Source organism: Acanthochromis polyacanthus, chromosome 8, assembly GCF_021347895.1.
Source record: "Acanthochromis polyacanthus isolate Apoly-LR-REF ecotype Palm Island chromosome 8, KAUST_Apoly_ChrSc, whole genome shotgun sequence".
NCBI classification, from domain to species: Eukaryota; Metazoa; Chordata; class Actinopteri; family Pomacentridae; genus Acanthochromis; species Acanthochromis polyacanthus.
This window is the reverse complement of record NC_067120.1, coordinates 30,464,413-30,478,920: the sequence shown is the minus strand read 5'-3', so window position 1 is coordinate 30,478,920 and position 14,508 is coordinate 30,464,413. Positions and strand designations below refer to the sequence as shown.

The 14,508-nt window shown below is 40.2% G+C and overlaps 1 protein-coding gene across 2 annotated transcripts in view; it reads right to left on the bottom strand.

Moving 5' to 3' along the window:
- Positions 1-14,508, bottom strand: part of gnao1a (guanine nucleotide binding protein (G protein), alpha activating activity polypeptide O, a) — a 134,371-nt gene that overhangs the window by 93,000 nt on the left and 26,863 nt on the right. The window lies entirely within an intron of this gene.

Genomic DNA, 14,508 nt, shown 5'->3' with positions numbered 1-14,508 from the left:
CAGACAGACACACAGCGAAGACAGGAGGGCAATGAAATGAGAGGCCTGAACTAAGAGTTTAAAAACACACTAAGTGGGGCGTAATCGCATGGACACACAAAAAACACTCACACGCAAACTTGACTTTTTCGTTTGAAGTAATTTTGCCCTCCACAGCTGATGATCGCAGATATAGGAAACATTCTATCAGCTACATGACGTCTCTGTTTTGTCACTCTGTTTGACATTGACAAATTCAATGAGACTGTCTCTAGTATACACATGGTGTAAAGCTGAGTACTAGTCTAATTGAACACCAAATTGACAAAAAGACTATTTTTTTTCCAATCTAAATGTTCATAAATCCCATTCACTCTCTCAATTATGTGTATTTGACGCTTTCCATGTCAAACATGAGGTTAAAATGACTATCTTTTGGAATTTAACTGCAACAGATTGGTCCCTAAAAAGCTACAAAGTTGACAAAGGTAAAAATGTGCATTTTTTTGTCGGAAATTTTCACTGCAAATATGGAGATGATCTGAATGCTAACCTGTCCTGTTATTGAGATTCAAAACCCAAAATTGTGGCGCTAGTGGAGAAGTTATTAAGATACTAAAAACTATTAATGTCTGTTGGTGATCCCTTGAGACATGCAGCCAGAATGTCTGAACAGCCACTTGAAAAATATAATTTTTGCACGTTCAGTAGAAAGGAAATAATTAACTGATTGGTTGAGAGGATAATCAGGAGATTAACCATAAAGAATCGCAAGCTGCAGACTTAACACTGCACATAAACTGAGATCAGACCATCCACAGATCACAAGTAACCTCGCATTGAGATGACACACACACGCTCCCTTGATAAAATGTACAACTCTTGTTTCCTCTGCAGTAAGCATCACTGAGATGTTACTGAGTCAGTCATCCATCCATTTTCTAAACCGCTTAGCCTGTTCAAGGTCGCAGGACGCTGGATCCCTTCCCAGTATGCACTTGTTGGCAGTCTATCACAAGGGGGGCTGGCACACACAGACAGACACACACATACTCACATTTACACTAACAGGCAATTAATGGGTGCCAGTTCGCTAAACCTGCATGTCTTTGGACCGCGACAGAGCAGGGAGAACATGCCAGCTGCACATGGGAAGGTCCCAGTCCATCCTCTGATCCGAATCAAAAGGTTAAAACACGTCACTGAACCAAGCCGGGGTTGCTTTAGAGCAGCGAGCATCACTGTGCCGGGAAGCCTCCGGTATCCGGTGAGTATTTGCAAATATAGACAGAGCTCACCTGACTTGAAGTGGAGAGTTACTTCTCACAGAGACGCAATCAAACAACCAACAACATCTGTATCTATGAATTGGGAATAGACCCATTATAGTGGCCCATATTTAGCATTGATAGATTAAATGCGCTACTTCAGGTCTGATGCAGCCTCCTCTCTCCGTGGTTTCAGAAATGTTTCTCAAGCAGTAAAACCTGCACAAGCCATTGCCACAAACCAGGAAATTTGCTTCTCTCACAGTGGCTAAGGCTAAGCTAACAGCTAGCAGAAGGCAGCCATTCATTAGCCTGAAAGAGTCTGGAAAATTTTTTTGAATTCTTTAAGATACCTTGGTGGAAAATGAAAGTCATAGAAAAGATTATGAAAATAGAGAAGAACAGTAACTGCAGGAGAGAAACTGATCAACCTCTGTTGATGCTACATAAACACAAGAGAGCGTCCTAATTTAATCACTCCCATTTGTATTTTACATATTCAGTTATAGTCAACGTTATTAACCCTTTAAGCTGCAGTCAATTCCAGCCATTTTCAGTACAAAAAAATCGCTAATATTCTATTTGTAAATAAAAAATATGACGAGAAATACATGGAATATTGGACGCGCATCGCGAGGTGCATTTCTTTGAAAACGACTGACTCGTGGATTATATACCGACTTCAAGACATGTTTTGGACAAAATAGTTTACTGGTTTGTTTCGTCTGGATGTCCAAGGTTGGATTATGGCCGTTTTTTGGGGAATATTTTCATCTGTGTGTAATAATGAACCCGGAAATGTGAGTCGCGCTGTGTACGTTGAAGCCGTGTACAAAGGATGGATGGATATTTGTTGTTTGTTGGACAAATGTGTTTGTATTACCCGCTGTGGTAATCACATTTGAAAGTGGTTTATACCGGCGGATTCATGAGAATCTAAGCTTTCTATTGGGGTATAGTGTTTGTATAATCGCGTTTGCAGCCTTCGGACATTCTTTAAATTCCTATGCAAATTAGTAAGTGTACCGCTGGCGGTACACTGAAGTTTAACGGGTTAATGAAGAAGCCTAGTTACGAATGACAGCTTCTTTGCTATAACATGCTGTTAAAACATTACATTTAGTGCATATCGGCAACAAATGGCATTTGTATCAGCTGTAACAATCCCATATCAGGTTGATCCGTACAAGCAAAGCATTCTAAACAGAACAATGGCAACCACATATTTTCACACAGTTTGATCAAGCAAAAAATGCTTTAAGCTGAGTGAAATGTGTGGCGTGTCATAGTTTTTTTGTAGACGTGCTACATTTTCTTCATGAGTACAACTTTTAAAATCTATCGGCTTCAAATATCAGTCATCTGCCTTCACTGATGCCCAATAACCGACATCAGTATCGGCCCTGGAGAACCCATATCGGTCGATCCCTACTGTGAAAAACTGCGTGGCATGTGCCTTACAAATAACAAAGAACACGCTACAGCACATTCAAGTTCTGACCTGCAACACTCATGGAAACAAGAAAACACAAAGACGCAAAAACACACTCCCAAAATCTCAGGTATGGGATCACGGTCCTTTCTGTTGCTAGGATACGCTTCATTTCTTTGCTCTGACAATCTCACTTTAATGATGCAGATCCTTTCTCTCTGTTCACCCTCTCTCCGGTTTACTATATTTATCTCTCTTTCGGCATGTTCTCACACATTCGGCATACATGCAAACACACACACACACAGTTGGCCTCAAATCCACACAGTGTGCATATGTGTGTGTGTGTGTGTGTGTGTGTGTGTGTGTGTGTGTGTGTGTGTGTGTGTGTGTGTGTGTGTGTGTGTTAGCTGCAGTAACTCAGATTAATGATCTCTTATTACTGAGGGGGTGGGATTAAAGATGGAGCGTGTTGATTAATTGATTGAAGTAGCCCATTAGATGCCTCGTCAAGAGCTTAGCTTATTGATCTATCAGATTTGACTAGATGAAGAGAATGGATCAATGACTGGAAGAATATAGAAAAATAGTGTCTAACCCCTCCCCGCCCGATAGGATTAAATGAGGAAAAGTGACAAGGGAGGAGTATAAAGGATGCAAAGAGAAAAGTAATCGGGGGAAAAAGGGGAGAGGAGGGCGATATCAGAAGACCGCAAAGGTGAAGCGATGGTATGAAGAAAGAAGCGATGAAGAGAGACAGGCAGGGGACGGAAAGTAAATGAGAAAAAGAAGAGAGGAATGAAAGGACAGGCGATGTGAAGAGGAGAGAGACAAAAGGGGATGATGCTGAAAATAACAAAAGAGGAGGATGGGAGGGAGCGAACGAAAAATCAAAGGGAGCTCAGCACTGCAGGAAGGTGGCAGCCTGACACACACTTCAAACACACGCTCGACAACAACACACAAAAAAGCTTCAAACATCTGAATGCGAGTGTGTGTCGGTGGAGGCTCTGGCCATACACTGACCTTCTTTACTTGGTTGAAAGGAAACTATAATGACATATACTAACTTGCTGAATCAAAGTTTGCTGTTAGGCGAACTGACACCATGGACTAGTGTGGTACAATCATGCTCCATTATGATGACAAAGCTGCGCAGTGGCCAAGAAGTCGTAATCAGCATCATCAACATCCACCTTTAACCTCTTCACTTATGGTCGATCCACCTCAGGATGATCCCGATTATTCTGCTCGTTCCTCTCAATTATAAATTCTGCTGTTATCAGCTTGTAAAAGTGTTAGTCAGTAAAATGGAGATAAGGTATCCCTTTTCACCTTCTTAATTGCATCTCAAACTGTGCATAGAAAAATAAATTTAAAAAAAATGTGTCAAACACATTTTTCAGGTCAGTCTGCAGCAGAGCACCCAAATTAGGAAACGTGATTGGTTCTGGAGGTATTTTTAGAACTGTGAAGCTTCATCTTGTTTTTTTCACTTCTGCTGTAAACAACTGTTTTTTAAGTTATTTTTTTCCATCACAACTCTATCTTAAAAAGCATGGAGTATATGAATTTGCATAGGACTTACACACGTGGACAAAATTGTTGGCACCCCTCAGTTAAAGAAGGAAAAACCCACAATTCTCACTGAAATCACTTGAAACTCACAAAAGTAACAATAAATAAAAATTTATTGAAAATTAAATAATCAAAAACAGCCATTACTTTTGAATTGTTGATTAACATAATTATTTAAAAAAACAAACTAATGAAACAGGCCTGGACAAAAATGATGGTACCTCTATAAAAGATTGAAAACTATTTGACCAGAGTGACATGATTAACTCAGGTGTGTCATTTAATTGACATCACAGGTGTTTCCAAACTCATAATCAGTCAGTCTGCCTATTTAAAGGGAGACAAGTAGTCACCCTGCTGTTTGGTGAAAAGGTGTGTACCACACTGAACATGGACAACAGAAAGCGAAGGAGAGAATTGTCCCAGGACATCCGAAAAAAAATTATAGACAAACATCTTAAAGGTAAAGGCTATAAGACCATCTCTAAACAGCTTGAAGTTCCTGTGACAACAGTGGCTCATATTATTCAGAAGTTCAAGACCCACGGGACAGTAGCCAACCTCCCTGGACGTGGCCGCAAGAGGAAAATTGATGACAAATTGAAGAGACGGATCGTTGGAATTGTATCCAAAGAGGCCAGAGCAACCTCCAAAGAAATTAAAGGTGAACTCCAAGGCCAAGGTACATCAGTGTCAGATCGCACCATCCGTCGTTGTTTGAGCCAAAGTGGACTTCATGGGAGACGACCAAGGAGGACACCACTGCTGAAAAAAACTCATAAAAAAGCGAGACTGGAATTTGCAAAAATGCATGTTGACAAGCCACAAAGCTTCTGGGAGAATGTCCTTTGGACAGATGAGACCAAACTGGAGCTTTTTGGTAAGGCACATCAACTCTATGTTCATAGACTCAAAAACCAAGCATACGAAGAAAAGAACACTGTCCCTACGGTGAAACACGGAGGAGGCTCAGTAATGTTTTGGGGCTGCTTTGCTGCATCTGGCACAGGGTGTCTTGAAAGTGTGCAAGGTACGATGAAATCTGAAGACTATCAAGGCATTCTGGAGAGAAATGTGCTGCCTAGTGTCAGAAAGCTTGGTCTCAGTCGCAGGTCATGGGTCTTCCAACAGGACAACGATCCAAAACACACAGCCAAAAACACCCAAGAATGGCTGAGAGAAAAGCGTTGGACTATTCTAAAGTGGCCTTCTATGAGCCCAGATCTGAATCCCATTGAACATATGTGGAAGGAGCTGAAACATGCCATTTGGAGAAGACACCCATCAAACCTGAGACAACTGGAGCTGTTTGCTCATGAGGAGTGGGCCAAAATACCTGTTGACAGCTGCAGAACGCTCATTGACAAATACAGAAATCGTTTAATTGCAGTGATTGCCTCAAAAGGTTGTGCAACAAAATATTAAGTTATGGGTACCATCATTTTTGTCCAGCCCTATTTCATTAGTTTGTTTTTTTAAATAATTATGTTAATCAACAATTCAAAAGTGATGGCTGATTTTGATTATTTAATTTTCAATAAATTTTTATTCATTGTTACTTTTGTGAGTTTCAAGTTATTTCAGTGAGAATTGAGGGTTTTTCCTTCTTTAACTGAGGGGTACCAACAATTTTGTCCACGTGTGTATTAGTAGGCACAAGTCACAGCAATGAGATCACATTTGTAGTACACTGTTACCCAAAAAGAAACACAGCAGTTAACAAAGTGATCCAAATTAGTTTTAAAATGCAAGTACGCTGCTGAATGTATACATGTTGTTTCTTGTAAAGTCTAACAATAATAATCTCACAAAAAAACCCCACCAAAACCAGCAATGCTTTCCAACTTAATTTGTCTGTGGCTCTTAGCCCCAATCCCATCGGTCTGTACTGAATACACTATTTTATACACGATTTTTGGTATTATATTTGATATTTTTTAGGTAGACAGTAGCAACAAAGGCTACCAGCCAGATTCAAAAAGGAGACGCGGCAATTGATGGGTGGCATCTTAAACCATAAATTACAAATTTACTTGCCTACTTTTATTCTTTACAAACAAAATATGAAACAACACAGAAAATATCCAACTGTGAACTCTATTTAGCTGTGGATTAGTTCACATTTGGTTTTCAGCAGCATGATCGAGTATGTGGTGCAAACTACAGTGCTAAAGTTCAATGAATTACATCTTTGAGTTTCTTAGCAAGATTTAACCAAATTATTTAGCATTAAATTTACTGTTTTACTTCACATTCAAGGCTTTTGTAGCAGCACAAAGCAGCCATTTTGAATAGCAAATGCAGTTAGCTACTAGCTTGCAGTAAAGGATTTAGCAGACAACCTGGTGGAGACAAAATCAGAGGTAAAAGAGCAAATATTGCATACAACTCTGAACAAAGATGTACATTTTTGCCTCAAAGAAGTGGATCTATGACTAAATATTGTTCTGCTTACCAAAGGGGCCAAGTGTGGCTTCAATCATTTTATGCAGACTGCAATATTTGGCTAAAGTACTTTACTACTAAAACTGGTTTGTGAATGTTTGCAGGGTGACTGGAAGTCAACAGAACTGAGGCAAAGTGCGCTGCACACCTGTCATGCTTACTTCCACTTCAAGCTGCTCCTAAGCGAGCCCATGTGCAGGTTGTTTTATTCTTTAACGAGCAGAGGGAACGCTATTGTCAAAGGGGCGTTGTTCACAAACCCACAACTTGGAGTTCACACACACACTCAGACTAACCCATGAGAATAACTAGTTGGTTTCTACAACAACAGGCATCAACCCGTCTGCCAGCTCCCTCTCTCTCTCCACCTCTCCTGCTCCGTCTATCCCTTCATCTCATCACCTTCTCTTATCTTCTTCCCCTCTTTCCCTTCGAGAGTCCATTGAGACGCCAAGTGTTTTTCTGATGTCAGTAGTTGTGTACGTGCTGCAGTTAAATAGCAGCTGCGTCCTTAATTTCCTTCTTACATCTTACAATTGCACAGTAACAAATGTAATGATGAGGGGAGAGAGGTGAGACGTATGGATGATTCAAATGATATTACTGCTGAAAGATGGCAATTAAAAATTACATTTATAAGAATTTCTTTTTGATGCTACAAGAAAAGGTAAAGGAAAATCTCACACTGAGTTCATCTCTAGATTGTGCCGTATTTACGGTATGTGGGTCCACCACTGGTGCCATTCAGCCTTTGACTTCACTTATTTCTTCCAGCAAATGTACCGACATTGAACAAATAAGGTTGAGCATGCATGCGCACACATAATGTAATGTCACCGGCCTTGTGTGGATGCACTGAAGCAATTAAGTGTATAGAAAATGGAGCCTAAGGCCGATGCATCAGTAAAGCTCACACACGAAAAAAAAAAATCACAAGCATTTGCTCTAGGCTGACTCTTAAGATCCACTGATGCTATTCAGATTAATCGGTACGAAACACTAAATTGCAGATTTGTGTAAGTGTTGCAGTAGATGTAGAATCAAAGCCAGCTTGGCTTTGATAATAAACTTCAGTGTATAGAAAACCTACAATATAGGTTCAGGCATTTGACTTGTTTAGACATCAATTAAGTCTGCAGCATGACAAATCTTCAGCACAGCTCTGCACTTCATCGATTTAATAAAGGCCCGCTGGAAAATTAACAAGTGGATATGATCAGTTGCTTATCACCTATATGGACGACTGGTAGAATCTCACTGAGATAAATGTTTGCATTTTTGCTGATATCTGGCTCTTATTTTTCTTGGTTATATATGACTACTTGCTCATTTTTGGCACTGAAAATCCAGACATTGAGGCAATGTGACAATCACCAAACTGACAGCAAGCAAAGCCCTGCGTCTCTCATGGCTAATTCATGGTTTCCATATCGCAGTGTGCAGACTTTGGTAACACATACTGTTCTATTCATGGTGCAATATGTACATGTTACTCTGCCACAAACAAGGTGTAATTCATTTCCTCAACTGTAATCTGCGTTTGTTGTACATCCTGTTTTATGTCGCCTCTTGACCAGGTCGTCATTGTAAATGAGAACCAGTTCTCATAATTTACCTGGTAAAATAAAGGTTAAATAAATAAATAAAATGCGTGTTTTTGGTTTTATAGAGAACTAAAGAGTAAACCACCAACTGAACCACATACACACGTGGACAAAATTGTTGGTACCCCTCAGTTAAAGAAGGAAAAACCCACAATTCTCACTGAAATCACTTGAAACTCACAAAAGTAACAATAAATAAAAATTTATTGAAAATTAAATAATCAAAAACAGCCATCACTTTTGAATTGTTGATTAACATAATTATTTAAAAAAACAAACTAATGAAACAGGCCTGGACAAAAATGATGGTACCTCTATAAAAGATTGAAAACTATGTGACCAGAGTGACAGGATTAACTCAGGTGTGTCATTTAATTGACATCACAGGTGTTTCCAAACTCATAATCAGTCAGTCTGCCTATTTAAAGGGAGACAAGTAGTCACCCTGCTGTTTGGTGAAAAGGTGTGTACCACACTGAACATGGACAACAGAAAGCGAAGGAGAGAATTGTCCCAGGACATCCGAAAAAAAAATATAGACAAACATCTTAAAGGTAAAGGCTATAAGACCATCTCTAAACAGCTTGAAGTTCCTGTGACAACAGTGGCTCATATTATTCAGAAGTTCAAGACCCACGGGACAGTAGCCAACCTCCCTGGACGTGGCCGCAAGAGGAAAATTGATGATAAATTGAAGAGACGGATCGTTGGAATTGTATCCAAAGAGCCCAGAGCAACCTCCAAAGAAATTAAAGGTGAACTCCAAGGCCAAGGTACATCAGTGTCAGATCGCACCATTCGTCGTTGTTTGAGCCAAAGTGGACTTCATGGGAGACGACCAAGGAGGACACCACTGCTGAAAAAAACTCATAAAAAAGCGAGACTGGAATTTGCAAAAATGCATGTTGACAAGTCACAAAGCTTCTGGGAGAATGTCCTTTGGACAGATGAGACCAAACTGGAGCTTTTTGGTAAGGCACATCAACTCTATGTTCATAGACTCAAAAACCAAGCATACGAAGAAAAGAACACTGTCCCTACGGTGAAACATGGAGGAGGCTCAGTAATGTTTTGGGGCTGCTTTGCTGCATCTGGCACAGGGTGTCTTGAAAGTGTGCAAGGTACGATGAAATCTGAAGACTATCAAGGCATTCTGGAGAGAAATGTGCTGCCTAGTGTCAGAAAGCTTGGTCTCAGTCGCAGGTCATGGGTCTTCCAACAGGACAACGATCCAAAACACACAGCCAAAAACACCCAAGAATGGCTGAGAGAAAAGCGTTGGACTATTCTAAAGTGGCCTTCTATGAGCCCAGATCTGAATCCCATTGAACATATGTGGAAGGAGCTGAAACATGCCATTCGGAGAAGACACCCATCAAACCTGAGACAACTGGAGCTGTTTGCTCATGAGGAGTGGGCCAAAATACCTGTTGACAGCTGCAGAACGCTCATTGACAAATACAGAAATCGTTTAATTGCAGTGATTGCCTCAAAAGGTTGTGCAACAAAATATTAAGTTATGGGTACCATCATTTTTGTCCAGCCCTATTTCATTAGTTTGTTTTTTTAAATAATTATGTTAATCAACAATTCAAAAGTGATGGCTGATTTTGATTATTTAATTTTCAATAAATTTTTATTTATTGTTACTTTTGTGAGTTTCAAGTGATTTCAGTGAGAATTGTGGGTTTTTCCTTCTTTAACTGAGGGGTACCAACAATTTTGTCCACGTGTGTACATGAGAAGTATCACACTAACAACCACGTGCGAGGGTACTTCAGAAAGTTTTCATCCAAACAACGTCACAGGCTTGTTCTTGTACTACTTTTCAGCATAATCTCCTTAAACGTCAGTGCATTTGTTCCATAGATGTTCCCTCAAGCTTCATTATCCCTTGTAGAAGAAAGTCACATCCTGAGCCTCTAGATATTCCTCAACAGCAAGTATGACCTAATCCATCACTCTGAAAATGGTGGCTGTGCAAGTTTAGGAATGGATAGAAGTCAGACGGGGAAAGTTGGATCTGTAAGGTTCATGGGGCAACAGTTCAGAACCACATTTGGCTGCTGCTGCCACCTGTGCTGTTCGGACGGATGCATTGTCCTTGAGTAACAGCAGGATAGCTCTCCTTGTACAAGAAAGAAACAAACATTTGAGTTTTTGTTTTTGTAGAGATTGATATAAGGCTTTGGAGAAATCGGCGCTTGTATCTGGGTGAACTTTTGAAGTACGCCCGTAAACATGCAGAGAAATTCGAAACTTAGCAGCCATAACAAGGTACAGCAGGAGCCCCAAGTGATTTTGCTATTTAGTAATTGCCGCTTTGTGCAGGAGCTGAGTGCATATTCATTTAGCAGGTAATAGGAATTGAAAATTAAAAATGCCAAATGCCTGTGGAGGCTTTCGTGGTTCAATCAAAGTATCTGCGGCGAGGCCTTTCCCTGTGAACTTTCGTCTTCTGCTTCTTTGAAACCTGAGTGAAAAGTGCTCAAAGATTCATATGGCAGTGACAACACGCGGTCTATTTCGGGCCTGCTATCATTGTGTGTATTATGTGTGTGTAAGTGTACTGTACGTGTCACACCGCCCTTGGACACAGGCTTGCGGAATGTGTTGAGAGCAAGGCAAAACACTGGGTTGCCACAGCAACTAGTGAAGGCTAGGGAAACAGATGGGTGGGGGGGTGTTATCAGAAGGAGAGGTGAGAGCGAGAACAAGACACAAAAAAAAAAACGGTAGGATGGTAAAGAAGGAGTTTAACATTTGCAATAGTAATACACTGCAAGAAAGCAAATGCAGTGAGTGAGTTGGATTTGTTAAAAACGAAATGCAACATGTGCGATTTTCTAAACACATGAAAAGGTGTCCTGTTTTGAAGCAAACCCCACATCCTTTATTGGCGTGAGAAGGATGTCACAAAGTCCTGTGGTTACTTTGAGGGGAAGTCAGATGTAGAGTAGTTTAAACAGCTCAGACTGCTCTCTATTTCTGTTTCGTGTCCACTGTCACATTTGCTCTTGAATAATCTACTTTCCTTCCTCTTTCCCTCTTATGCGTTTTTGGCTTCTTTAACACGTTCTTGACCTTTTCCTCAACCTTCCGTTTAGTCACGGAATGCCCAGGACTTTAATTTACTGCCATAATTACTGCAGTACATAACTTTTTGTTCACTTAGGAGGGCTCTTCAAAACGGTCAGAGTTACATGGCAGAATATGGAAAATACAGGCAAAATAATACTACTTCTTCGACAACACTGCGAGGTCGAGGTCTGCTAGTAGCCTTGTTCCAGGTGGAACAATAACAAAATCTTAAGGGTAAAAAAAAAATCTCAGAGAAAGCAACCACAGTAAGTCCAATTTGGTACTTACAAAATCACAAAAGGTACTATAAGTTGAATAAAGTAGGTGTACTGCTCGTATAGCCTGTTATGTATGAGTCAGTGTGTATTTCATATGATTCGTGGGTAAAGATTGGACAAAGAACTAATTTTTACATAAGGATAATACTGCCTGCATGAAATGTTAGCAGATACAAGCTTAAATGTTGAAATAGTCACGACTGTCATAATTATCTGACAGTTTAAACTTTCAAATATCAATTTTACTCTTAAAAAAGTCCATCCAGTGTCAATTGGGCAACATGATACTGTTAAATATAGTTCAGTATACAGTAGAAATATGTCAATTTCAATAGGTTTATCAAATTTCTCCACTGCAATGGCAAGATTTTTCTTTTCCATCACCAACACTTCAAGAATGCTCAGCATTGCAGTAGGATTGAAAGGGTAAACTAATTTACAAGATGTTCATACTTCTGTGTGTTTTCCCTTCTTCCCAGTCAAGGAGTTTACCAGGTTCAGAGCAAAATCAAAATGTTGCTGAGAGTTTTGAGCTTTATTTGTTGCATAACTCAACAACCCTGCTATCTATCCATCCATCCCTTTTTCCAAGTGACTCGACAGCAACAACAAACCTGAATGCCTTAGGCCTTTCCATTCACCTCTAGAAAATGCACTAGCAAGACATTAAATGCTCTCACACACACAAGGAAACACACACAAACATGCAGATATCATATCCTAATCAATAAGTGTATTGTTATTTCAGCCCTTCTCACTGAGTATCAATAGCTTCGTTGTGATTAAAAATATACTGTGCCTTTGGGTAAGGTTAAGGCCAATGACAGATCTGTGAGTGTGTGTGTGTGTGTGTGTGTGTGTGTGTGTGTGTGTGTGTGTGTGTGTGTGTGTGTGTGTGTGTGTGTGTGTGTGTGTGTTCTTGTACTTGCTACTTTGTGAGAACCATTTTCTGCATTTAACTGTCAAAGTGAGGACATTTTTACAAAGTGAGGACATTTTGGCCGGTCCTCACTTTGAAACAGCCATGTTTGAGGGTGAAGACTTGTTTTTAGAGAACAGGTATGAATTGAGGTTTGGTTAGGGTTAGGGTAAGGATTAGGGTTAGGCGATCAGTTGTGATGGTTAAGGTTAGGGTAAGGCTCTAGGAAATGCATTATGCCTATGGATGTCCTCACTAAGATAGAAGTACAAACATGTGTGTGTGTGTGTGTGTGTGTGTGTGTGTGTGTGTGTGTGTGTGTGTGTGTGTGTGTGTGTGTGTTGGACTGAAAGTGATGAAATTTGGATCTCCTTTTCTTCTCACAGTTATGAAAACCTGCTACTAAAGACAAACCCGTGACCAATTGCAGGCGCCACAGTTAAAAAGGCCAAGCTAGCGCCGCACTCATTGACGCGTTCGAGGCTGTCATCACGACATAATCCTCATGATTATTATTCCGGTTTCATCTTCATCATCCGCAGCCACACATTACTGTCATTGCTGGCACTGTTTCGTTGCATATGTCATCCAGAACAACAGCGTTGAAGTAGTTCTGCTGATGTTTTACAGCATAAGATTGGCGTATAAGTTTGCTTTAAAGAGCAGACTGGGTCAAAGAGCAGCCCTAAGACCAATACAGGACACTGCTATAAATAAGTTGGCAATAAATACATCATCTGCTGTATGTATTCCAGTATTTCCTAGAAGGAGGGGGGGCTGCGAGTTCATGGTAAAAAGCTATGGCATCCAACACTTGTTCCAACAGCACTGCATTTAAGAGCTAACACATTTTATCTGCTGTGCCTCACATTTAATTGGAGAGCTTATATATATTGTTGTGTTTGAATTCCCCATTTGATACTTCCTACGAATCCTTTTTTGAAATAAATTAATTAAACGGAAATTCAATGTAGTGCATTTTGAGCCAGTGTACTTAAACACATATAGAAAACTCATGTCTTGGCTTGTTTGTTTTTAGAATTAAAGGACCTAAAACTGGAGCACAGGTCAGGAGACACTGCTATAATGCAGCACTGCATGTTGTTTGTCCTTACATTCCTAATTAAACTTGTCCCCTTGCTCTTCATTGATATAGTACTGATGCTCTTCTGTGGATTAGACGCATAATCCTCAATTAGCGTATCATATATTGAACTTGTATGCATTAGGATTTGGAGGACTTAGGAGCATGACTAACTAAGATTGGCACGGAGGAATTTTGGCACAAGCGTGACAGGGCTAGTTGGCAGGCATTTACCATTAGCCTCCGAATGAGCGCTGGTGTGGACACTAACAAATAAAACGAGCCAGGGTGCTGAAGAGATGACACCCTATTAAAAAGTCTAACTGATATCTGCTGCTCATGTTTAATCCAAGCCAGAGGAAAAGGTTGTATAAATCATAAGACTCTTTAAAGCAGGACTTGAAGACTGTTAAAAAAAAAAAAAAAAAAGCATGAGCAAATAACTTATAGCGTCATATAAACTCTGTAAGGCTGTGGATGATTAACGTGTTGCTGTGGATTGTCATATCAGCATGAAAAATGAAGGCAAGCACTTGTTAAAGAAGATGCACAAGCAGAGTACTGAAAATACATGTGTAACCCGTCAGAACTGCAATGCAGCTGCATGTAGAAAGTGCACATTAAACATTAACGCAAAAGACCTTGAATCATGTGCAGTATGGGAGCCTATGGCACCGTGACTGAGTATGTGGCTGCCACATCGCTATACTGCTGCCCCCGAAGGTCCTCTGATAGATAATTAATCTCACCCTCTTTCAGCTCTCTGCCACAAATCATTCCAATGGCAGTTTTATAGAGCTTTAACATTAACATCTTCTGTCTACAGTGCATTGCTTGGCT